Genomic DNA, 12,500 nt, shown 5'->3' on the forward strand with positions numbered 1-12,500 from the left:
ATAATTATCAATATAACATGTTTTATTCAAGAGGTTAAGAGGGTGTCAAAAGTGGGAGCACACTGGCCAAGTAGGATACTGCTCTCAAGGATAGATTAGGTAGCTTATGTTAATGTAGGTCACCTTACAAAGAGTTTTCTTTTATTGACCTTTTCTGTCTTCATTCTTCTTTTGTGGTTATGTTATATTTTCCCATATTATTTTCGTGATATGTGTATGGTTTTTTTCTTGCCAAATTCGCAAGTTTAGCTTGATGATTCCCCATTACTGTTGGATGAATAGGCAGAGAAGAATAATGTAGTTTGCTCCAAAACGACATAAACAACAAGATAGGCAATAATAAAATCATCTTGCGTGTTTTATGAGAATTTAATAAGCCACAACCAACTCCAGAAGGTGACCATATGCTGAAATGCAGACTTCCAAGAGCAATATTTATTCACGAAAACTATCAGGCCTGCAGTTTGAATGAAAGAGAGATCGAACTTGGACTCCGGAACGTAACAGAGCCTCCAATTATTTACAAGTAAGTTCCATGTTTATCAAGAAATTGCTTGATAAACATGGTAATGTTAATTAATGTTAATTAGCTCGTTGACACAAAAAGAACATCTCAGTTGACATCACCCAATGGGCTGAAATCAATTTATGTGTAATATATTAATGTCTCTCCAAGATGTAATACATCTTGGAGAGACATTAATATATTACACATAAATTGATTTCAGCCCATTGGGTGATGTCAACTGAGATGTTCTTTTTCATACTAATTTTTTCACAGCTAAGATTTTCTCAAGACTCAAAATTAATTATTTGATTATAACTTATATAAAGGTGGATGATATTTTTGCTCGTGTGATAAAAGTAAATTTTCATAGTTTTTGGCACTTAGTATAGTAAGAATTATGATCAAAGTTTTGGTAACTTTTACATATATCATACATTTCAGATGCCATATTCTGCAGTTCTGGACTTACTTTACATCTAACAAAAAGAAGATTCCCAATAGCTGATTTGTCATTTATACTGTTTTCCTTTTGACCTAGGACCTTGGCATAGAGACTAATAGCGAATGCACTCTTTAAAAACTTTCGGAAATAGCATCATCTTTTTCTTTTTTTTTTTTTTATCAGGAGAAGTAACATTCACTTCATGGTGTGACATCCTTGCCTACGCGAGTTAGGGCAGAAGAGATGCTTTGTCTTTGACAGGCAACTCTTTTTGGAGAAGGACACTCTGAAATAACACCAGAAGGTAGAAGGGGCCCTTCAGCCTTTTGGTAGGCAACCTTCTATGAGAAGATTACTCTGAAACCAAACCTTGTTCTCCAACCTTGGAGTGTTCCATAGCCACTGTACTATGGCCTTCTATGGTCTTGGTTAAGGGTACAATCAGGCATTTATCTTCTTATTTTATTCGTAAGACAGACTGATCAGAAAGCAGAAGTTGCTTGGCGGATTATCAGGAAATGCCTTGATCTTTACCAGATCTTTTCCAAAGACTGAAGTAACTACAGTCCAATTTCTGTTCTACTGTGCTCTCCAGAGTTGCTGAAAAACTTATTTTTAAGTCACAATAGAAGTATGTGAAACCTAAAGGATTTTTAGCTGATAGGAAACAGTTAGGTACCCGCGATACTTTTTTAGACTTGACATGATATTTGTAAGAGAATCTTGATAACAGTTTTGATAGCAGAGTAATTTAATTAGATTTTAGAGCTGCTTTCGATTTAGCAAATCACAAAGCACTTATTTATAAACTTCAGAATCTTATAGGTGGATGGGACTGTACTGAATGAGCCTGAAGCTTTAACTATTCTAGTTGTGACTTTTGAAAAACATCTAATGAACGTTTCAGCAAATGCTGCACGAAAGTTAGGTATTGAGATATCTGTGAAGACAGAAGTATTTTATAAACAAAAGATTTACCATTAGGGAATTTCGGAAAACAAAGACTACGTAATTAGTAGATGGCACATGATATGAAAACAAAATCTATTCATATATACAGAAACATTTAATCATATTTAAAGCAGACAAGCTCATACCAAAGATGTATGTAACGTTTCTTAATACTAAATATGTCTAAACACATTTGACCTCCATGGGCTAGTATCACTAAATATGGTGAAACAGTGTAGATGAATCACTATTTCGTCGAGTTATGTATATGCTAAATATACACAAATATGCACATATATATATATATATATATATATATATACGTATATATATATATATATATATATATATATATATATATATATATATGTATATATAATATATGTATAAATATACTATATTAATATGATATGTATATGTACATATATACTATATATATCTATAGTATTATATATATATATATATATATATATATATATATATATATATATATATATATATATATATATATATATATACTATATATAAACAAAATATATGTTCTTTTCAGTCACATTACCAACTTCCTCCCTTTGAAATTTTCCTTCCACAATCATGATCCTATGATATTGAGTTTAATGGGGGTACTTTTCAAAACTGCGAACTATATTAATTTATTTGCAGTTCGACAGTGCTGAAGTTAATACAAATACCGCCAAAAAATTGTCCATCCGAACTGAAGATCATGACATTATAATAAAGATTGAAATGAAGAAAATAATTGGTATTAAACTGGAAGTAAAACAGACGAATTTAAAACAATCCAATCAATGGTTCTGTCGTGACGAATGCTCTATTTTGATATTTCTGAAGGTGGGTGAGAATATTTTCCTCGTCGGGTCAGCTTACTTTTTGGATCAACTTCGAAACGTTATATTTTCGAAATTATTAGAATAAGAATTAAGAATGTGTACAGAAATATTGTAAGTAATAAAGAAACTCCTTACCACACGATGCAAATCTGGCAATTATAAAAAGAGCAGTAGCAAAAAGGGGTACTTTCATTTTGCATTCATTCCCAATGTATCGCTAGAAATGCACTTTACCTGCAAAACGTTTATGACTATATACCAATAATTAACGCACAGGAGAATGGTCTCATTTTATCCTCATGCTTAAAGAACTTGAATGTTGTTTATAATAATAATAATAATAATAATAATAATAATAATAATAATAATAATAATAATAATAAAGGTTTTGGTTCGACTTCATAAATGCTTTTATCAGTTTATTAAGAAGTCAAGAAGTCTTGTAAACAGTTTCGATTTCCAACATATAGTCCGTAGAATTCTATCAAAAACATCAATATATTCAATAAACTCAAAATTGTAACATTTTAAAGTGCTCGAAAAGATTGCAGCTTAAAAAAATGTACTGACATTTCAACAACATTTAAATGGCAGCCTCGGTACTAGGAAATTACAGCATTGCTGCATCCTGTTACAGACTTCATTTGGCGGTTTGAAAGTTATAGTACATATTATAAACCGACTCTTATTGTGGTCCATAACTCAAATGTTAGAAGTAGTGTTATTATAACCATCTTTAAACCACAAGTACGCTAGTTTCTTCTCGATACTTATTAGTGCAACCATGCTGATTGCACACTCTAGTAAATTAAGCCATAAATTTGCCTCCCTCCGCCCAACATACATTTTCACAGCCCAAGTCTTAGTGACCGTTGGTGGGAACGGACCATTATGCATACCGGCCAATGGAAATGTGAATTAGTTTTGACCAATGATGAGAATCTGGTCAACAGTTGAGTCACTCCAGCTATGTAAAAAGAGCTGTATATGCGGGAAATGAAAAAAAAAAAATTAAAGCAAGTACGATGAAAACTGAACATGACAGATAGACCTACCATGAATCCAACTCCACGTTCTGATGTTTTTCTTCCTTTACCAAGACGTCTTCACAAAATGAAGAAAAACATATATGGTTACATACTATAACTATAACAATTCATGTATCATAAAAACAAAGTACAATATTAAAGTTAGAAAGCCGGTATAGAAAGCAGAAAAGATATAATATTCAAAACAAGAAGGTTTTGACATCCTTCGGAAAATATCGAAAAGAAAGTTATCTAAACTGAGTCTAGGTGATAATTAGCCTGTGTGTGACGTTAAACCATCTCAACATTTATAACATGGATAGTATGTAAATGTTTACTTTTCAATACAAGATTTAGGCATATACTTCTCTAAATGTGACGTCGTTTGATCCCATTACCATCACCAATTCTTGATCGTGTTGAGAATATAGATAACGAAAACTTCAGCTAACGACTACAGATAACAAGGGATAATGCACTGCATCTTCTTGGGGTTACTGAATTTCGGCAAACAAACGCCCAAAGATATATATCCTGCGATGTTCGTTAAAACTCATGAAGTCTTAACATCCTACCGATTAGGCGGTTCGCCTTGATCTCAGCAGACGCCACAGTAAACTCATAAAAAGTAATCGTGTATTTGCAATATTACAAGGTTACTAAATAATTCTCAGTTGGTTCTTCCGTTCAAATGATAAAGATCAGTATTTTAGATATAAAAAGGATAGAGAAGCCCATGAATGTACCAAAACATAGTACCCTTGTTATCTTCAAAAGAGACCATTAATTTTCTGCTCCTATGGAGCGATAACAACAATTTTATTAAATTTTGGACTAAAAAGAAAAATAACAGAATGAGTGCTTCATGAAATAATATGAGAGACATTTCATTTACTTGGCTTAATCTTAGCATAGCAAATAAGATGTTTCTGGCCTCATGACCATAATTGATGCGACGCCACCTTATTGAGTAGTCAATCAATCTTAAATACTTTGGATTTCATAACCAGATACGGGCAAAATCTAGTTAAGCTCATGAAGCAATGAATGGGCTCAACGGTTTGGTCATGTCACTAGCAGTTGGAATTTCACGAAAAGTCAGTTTTGGAAACGCAGAGAAGTAATAATTTCTGGGTAAAGAAGACGAACCATTATTCTTCGTTAGGTCAGTTACGGTTAAGTGTAAAAACCATTGTATAGTATGATGAGAGATCACGGACAACACAATATGTTGTATGAGAATATATGAACCAAAAAAGGTAAATTAAGGCAGAATAAGCTATTAAGGGTAACAATGAATTGGAAATCAGAAAAAAAAGTTAGGTGGTGCACAATTCACATAGTTTACAATTAGGTACCAAGATCTGACTTTTTATAACTTTACACTTGTAATTGGTTGAAAACAACTTATAATGCCTTCACTCTCTCCGAAATGTAAAACCTACCTCAAATAGTACAACTTTTTGTGAGGTCCAAAAAGCCCATTGACTTCATTGAAAAGTATTTTCAGTGACTTGAATCACATGACTATTGTAATAAAACGCTCAATCCATGCTTACAAATAGTTGACACCCTTGATAGGTTTTCTTGTTAAGGATTGCTCAGCCATCCAAAAAGTTTCATTTCTATTCTGCACAGAAATGCAGTACCTACCATTATGTCCGACTCACACATTGGTTGGTTTTGGCGATCATCGCCATCAGTTGCGGTCCTTGGCCGAAAAAAAATCAATGCTCTACACGTCATCACTGCCGAATTACGACACCATTATGAAGCAATTACAACAAAATCGCCATGTATCGTAACCGTGTCGCCTAGTTTTTCGGCGTGCACCAAGTGATGGCGGGTGTTTTAAGGCGACTAGGTCGTAATTGCATCATAATGGCGTCGTAATAAGCAAATTTTCGGCCGTTACGACTTGCGTGGTACTGAATCGCTAATGTGTGAGTCGGGCATTGCTTACATTCCAGGGAATAAGTATAACCATATATTAATCCCAGAAACATATGAAGACACACAGCAATTCACATTAGTTGACAAATGAAAGCCATTCCGATCATAAAAAATAAAACGGCAGTAACAAAATGTGAAGTTCAAAGTAGGCATTGCAGGAAAAGGAACAATTATAAATTTTGAAAGTAGAGAGTTGAGAAGATTGTAAATAACCAGAACACTCATACTGCTACATCAGGCAGATGGAATCACTAAGAAAAGGACCATTTCAATTAAGAAAGTTCTATACCTAAAGCAGTCATCCATGCTAGTAAAACCTTCATTTCAATTGTAGAATAAAAAAAAATACAATAGGAGAGATTAATGTTTGTAAACAATGAAGCATATCTGGCACATGCACAGTAGCTGGTGAACAAAAACGGACAATAGGAGACGACGCTCTCACCTAATTTAATTTAGACAAGTGTTTTGTGCACTGTACATGTATGGCAGGGTAAGGTTTCTTTCTTGCTTATTACATTGTATATTTTCTCGTGTAGTGCTGTATTAGTTTCTTAAAATGTGAAAAAAAAATACTCTCAAAGTTGCTTATAAGTTTTTCAATCTGTTAACTTCACTTACCATGAGAGAAGAAAACATTCCAAGGCAACAATAAACATTTAAATAAAATTAAATATTATTTTGCTTTCCATAAAGGTTTAGAATCCAGTAGTTTCAAACAACTTTCACATGAGGGCAGGCGGCTGTCTGTGTCACTGCACTCTTGATAGAGAAAGGGTCTGAAATTCATTGGTAGCTACTTTATCTCGATTCATTTTTTGTGAATCCCAACTGTTGCTCCTGGGATGTCTTTCGTTATTTTTTACTCTGAAAACATGGAATTATAATTTTATGCATTTATTGTTGGTATATGGATTAGAATAAATAAGTATATAGGAATGCTGTTGAATAATAACGTTTTAAATGTTCTATGTAGTGAAATCGCCTGCATTTTCAGTCTTCCGAGACAATATCAACGAAAATATGTGAATCTGAATATTTCAATACACAAATACTTTTATGCTCTAATATTTTGCATAAGATTACATATTTTCATACATATCAATTTTTAATTGAAAGATAGGACGAATTAGATACGTATGGGTGAAAACTTCTGTTCCATGTTTTGGTAATGGCACGAGAATATTATTGGAATGTCGCTCTCAGCAATGGTTGGCTGCTGGCAGACTTTCCAAATTGGTAGTGTAGACATGGCGGGACTAGGTTGTGGTTCTTATGATCTTACTTATAATATTACACATTTACTGAGTTAGTGCTCTACCTTGTACATCCTGAGTAATTTGAGCCAGGTCACGAAGTGCTCTGTCCCACTGCTCTCTTTCATCTTAATTCTCTTTAAGCCCTCAATGAGTTGGACAGTGAGTGGCTGCCAGCCACTTCTTTTTCCTTTCCTTGTCACTTTCGCTGGGAATACGATGTCAGGATACTAGGGTTCCCTTTCCCCACCTTTCGTGCATCCTACAACAACACACGACTGAACCATTGCTCAGAATTAAGGCGCAGATTAACTTGAATGGTCAATGATCTTCCGATAAGGTACACGAGGGGAAATGGCTTTTTGCAAATCAGCAGTGTTATTGTTTGGAGAAGACGTGTTGTTGACGTAACATTGATGAATCCTATTAAGATATCATTAAATGTAGATCAAACTGAATAAAACTAGCACGTTTAGCATGAAAATAAAGCAGAGCACTCTTCTTATAGTATAAGTGGTTTAACGCTCCTGGTGATTAAAAAGTCAAATTTAGCTAGAAATGAATAATTTCTATGAACACGGAGGGAATCTAATGAAAACAGTCATTCCTTTTAGCAAATATAACCAGCGTTTTAAAGATTATTGATATTTGAAAAAAATATCGATCCCTAGTTGATGAAGCCGAAAGTAATAGACAGATCATAGTATCTGCCAAACTGAGTGCTGGTTCTAAAATTTTGAGGTCTATATCATCAGGTTAAAACATTTATCACCCATAATGAATCAACGACTTTGCACTGAAAACAATAACGCATCAAGCTCTCTTGGTTTCCATTAACATTAAACTTTTAGAAGGCTAAAAAAACTTATTCTGGTTAAAAAGTCGTAAAACTAACCTTGAGTCCGTGACTGTTTGATTAGCTTTACAGACCCTAACACAAAATGGAATTCAAGGAATGCTGGTCTTCTCTATATTCGTTGTACAATCTACAAGATTTAAAAGATCCTCAGGACCAACGGCAAATTAAAGCTCATAATACCCGTCTGACTGAAGGAAATGAATGACTGGTCATTCCACAGTCCCCTAGAAAGGACATCGTTAATCACAGATATGAGTGGTTCAGAACCAGCACACGACCTCCTTGAAAGTAGGCCTGGTTTCCATACACACGGGATTTCTGAGACGACGAATTATGGCCTCCTTCCAAGACGCGGCTTGATCAAGGGTCCCGCCCTGAGTTTCTCGACTCCTGAATTTCACGCTCATGTTCTCTCCAGCCCAAAGTTATTGTGTCCAGGTAATTAGTTCTTACCTAACCATTGGGTAAATAATTACACCTTTCAACTTAAAACTATCTATTACGATCGTTGTGTAAGCACCATGTGTTGCTATCATTAGATAGAGGTTGTCTTAATGAGATTTTTATGAAACTCATTTCAGAAAAATGCTTCGATTGTCTGCTTCTGAATATAACGCTTTGGGCTCCCACACAGCCCAACCAATCGGTCCGTCCTCAGAAGTAGTGATGGTTTTTCTGACAACGCACAGTTATACAGGAGTGATTTCATGAATTTAATTTTGAAACAAACTCATGCCACAGCCTGTACAGCAGTCAAGGACATACGAGGAATTATATTTCAAGCAATGAAATATAAAGTGACTAATGATAACAACACATGGTGATTACACAACGATCGTAATAGATAGTTTTAAGTTGAAAGGTGTAATGATTTTCCCAATGGTTAGGTAAGAACTAATTACCTGGGCAAATCTGCATGTATATATTTATGTTTATTTATCTACAGCTTTCTCTCTCTCTGTATATATATATATATATATATATATATATATATATATATATATATGATATATATATATACAGACACACACACACACACACACACACATATATATATATATATATATATATATATATATATATATATCATATATGTATATATATATATAGTATTATATATATATATACGTATATATATATAATATATATATATATTATATATATATATATATATATATATATATATATATATATATATATATGAGAAATGACATCGCAGCACATCGGAGTTCTGGATTCATTAAAATGACTAGGAACTACTCAGGGGTTTAAGTTTATATACCGATGTTCAAGTTTACGATAAGGAATGAGGATGGCAATTGAATGCTGAGAGTACAAGTTCAATTATGTCAGAAATATATGAATAATAAATTTTACTGCCATTAAGTAGATTGACAGAGAAGCAACATAAGGGTAGAATGCCAGATGGATTCTTTTCCGATATTTCCCTGTTTTCCCCTACGAAGCAAGTGATAAGTGTTTTTGGTTGTATTATGGCTCATTTATATATATATATATATATATATATATATATATATATACTATATATATATATATATACGTGTGTGTGTGTGTAGTGTAAAACTTTCCGTTCTTTTGTTGTTCATATACATATTCGTTTCTCCATTTTACAGTTTTTATTTGTCCTTCTGACAATACTGTTGCTCAAATCTACTTTCAGCTTTCTTTGCATATGATACATCAGTAATGTATCATATGCAAACATGTCTTCCTTACTCATCTTAAGACTTGTTTGCTTTAAACATGAAAGTTTTATTTCTTCTAAGCATCTAGTCTTCTACACTTTTATTCTCAACCCCATCCACATTAACTCATAATTTGATTATAATTTTTTTTCTCCGTCCATGTTCGTCATACACAACTATCTAAATTTCTGTTTCAAATCCAACCATACAACACTCTAGTATGCCAAGTAATGTTATGCCACTATAAATATTACACTCTTCTATCGTCATACCCTTTAAACAAACGAATAACTATTCATTTCGTCTATTCCTTTGAAACCTTTCCATCATCCACAACCATCTTACTCATCATTGTCAACCTTTAATCTCACTTTCACCCACCTACTACAGCATCTCACTTAAACCCCTATCAATTGTTGGTGTCTTTCCATTCTTCGGTATTTTATTATTGTCCTTCCCTTCTCAGCAATTATTTCGATAAACATTCTCAAGGTTACATATAATCTTTTTACCCTTATTTCATTAAACTCTGTCTCTTCTATACTTTACATCAACAGATTTCTATTATACTCTTTTAAGTGACAAAGGATTGAATGCTTTTTTTTTCATTCTGAGCTTTATCTGCATTCACATTATATTCCCTCTAAGGCACTGGCTTCTGTTCACTTATCCGTCTCTTATTTGCCTTCTTTTTCTTAGTTTCTTCATTATCCAGTCAGTTCTCATGTAATCTATACAAATTCTCTTTTCTCAAGGATTTGTACTCCAAGTGATTATTTATTTTCTTCATTAAACTTCTTATTTCCTCTTTACCAGCTAAAATGTTACCTACTCATTAAATCAGGTACTCCTTCCACATCCTTGTCGCTAATTCTAGCTTATTTTTTATCCATTTTCCTTTTATACGCTCTTCTAATTTCTTCCTTATTTAAATTTATTTTCTTGATCATTTATTCAGCTTCATTTTATACCCTTTACTCTTCATTTTAACCTTATCTTCAACTTTCGCTGCAGACAAATAATGGGATGGCTTATCTCAGGCAATTCGTCTTCTCACCATTACAACCATCAACTCCCTTGCCTCTCCTCTGCTCTAACACTTAATCTAATAGAAAATGGAAGCTGTACGTAAATATTATTGATACTACAGTCAGTCTACTGCACACAAGATAATTTTTTTATTAGTAAATCGTGATAACGCAGTAGAATATACCAAGTACATGAAAGATGGATACTTTTACGTGGCGCTCTTTCGCAGAGCAAAGTTGCAGGCTAATAAAATTAGCATAGATATTTCAGCTGACAGAAAGTGAAAAAAACTCGGACATCATAATAGTAAATGTTCCAGAAAATGAAGGAGAAAGTTTCAGGACTTCATAAAAGGTCAGAACCCATTACTACAAGAAATGATACAAATTGAAAACTGCTTCAAAAAGAAATTCGTACTAATAAGCTTCATGTTCCTAGTAAACATCGCAATTTCCAAAACAGGCTTCATGAAATAGATTCCTTTTCAAAAGCCAGAAATCTTGACTTAAACAGGAAAACCGTACTCATACCCCCAAGCTGTGGGGAAGATCTTAAGGATATAATTCAGATGGGACATAATATATACTTAGCCAAGGTCCACACACACCAGGATACAATTCATGTCAAAAACAACTTTTCGTAAATACCATCACGAAGACTGAAGTACATGAAACTATAACCAAAACTCTCATCGAAATTCCACCAAGAGCAGTAATACTCCAAGTACTGCAAAATTCTCAAAAATAGAAAAGCTATATAGCCTTCGTGGTTTATTTCTGGGCTAACTTGTTTTTCTAATAAAGGAAAATTTTACCTCTTACGACCACCAATATCATATGGTTTGCCCCATCCGATATCTTGGCCTTGCCGTTTTTCGTTATGTATATTATTATTATTATCATTATTATTATTATTATTATTATTATTCTGCTCATAGGAACTAGGACAACTTGATGGAATATAAATGCAAAGAACATGAAAGACGCACTGAGTCATGGAAACCCATTATTCAGGAAAACAATAAACTGATTTTGATATATTGTTACTGGCACTAAACAGATGGACCAAGACCCTCAAAAATAACCCTGGACGATAATATATAACATTTCCAAATAATGCAAATTCAAAAATTTGATCCTTTTATTACCTCTAACCATGCTTTTTATCTTCTATAGCTTATCTATTTGTGTTTTGTTTTGACTTAAATTTTACATTCTCGATTTTCTTGTATTTCGAATAACATTTCAAACGAAAACTTCAAAGTTCGGACAAGGAATTATATATATATATAATATATATATATATATATATATATAATATATATTATATATATATAATATATATCATATATATATATATAAAGGTTTTTGCCACGAAGGAAAAAGTGAAAAAGAGAGATAAGCCGAGTACTTTCGGTCCTGTTCAGAAACCCTTAGTAAAGGGTAATTTTTTCCTTCGTGGCAAAAAACCTTTATACATAGCATCACGTTTTATATACTTCGTGATCAAGTTATTCATATATATATAAATATGTATTCATATATAAATATATATGTATATAATATATATATATATATATATATATATATATATATATATATATATATATATATATATATAAAACAGGATCGAACCCAGGTCTTTCAAATAAATGGCAAGGGCGCTGCCAACTGAACAGCACAAGTCAAAAAAAAAAAGATTCAGCAAGTACCATTCCTACCTAAGTATTTTACTTGGCAAGACTAACTTCCTAGCATACCAATAAGTTTTACCTAACTTCCCGACTCAGCACTGAACCATCAGATAGCATTTCATTCGAATTATCCCTACTGAGGGAATTTGATCGAAGTAATCAACGCACAAGCAGGTGTGGATATTTTTTTATTCTACAATTGATTGAGTGTTGATTATTTCTGT

Source organism: Macrobrachium nipponense, chromosome 46, assembly GCF_015104395.2.
Source record: "Macrobrachium nipponense isolate FS-2020 chromosome 46, ASM1510439v2, whole genome shotgun sequence".
In the NCBI taxonomy this organism is placed as follows: Eukaryota; Metazoa; Arthropoda; class Malacostraca; order Decapoda; family Palaemonidae; genus Macrobrachium; species Macrobrachium nipponense.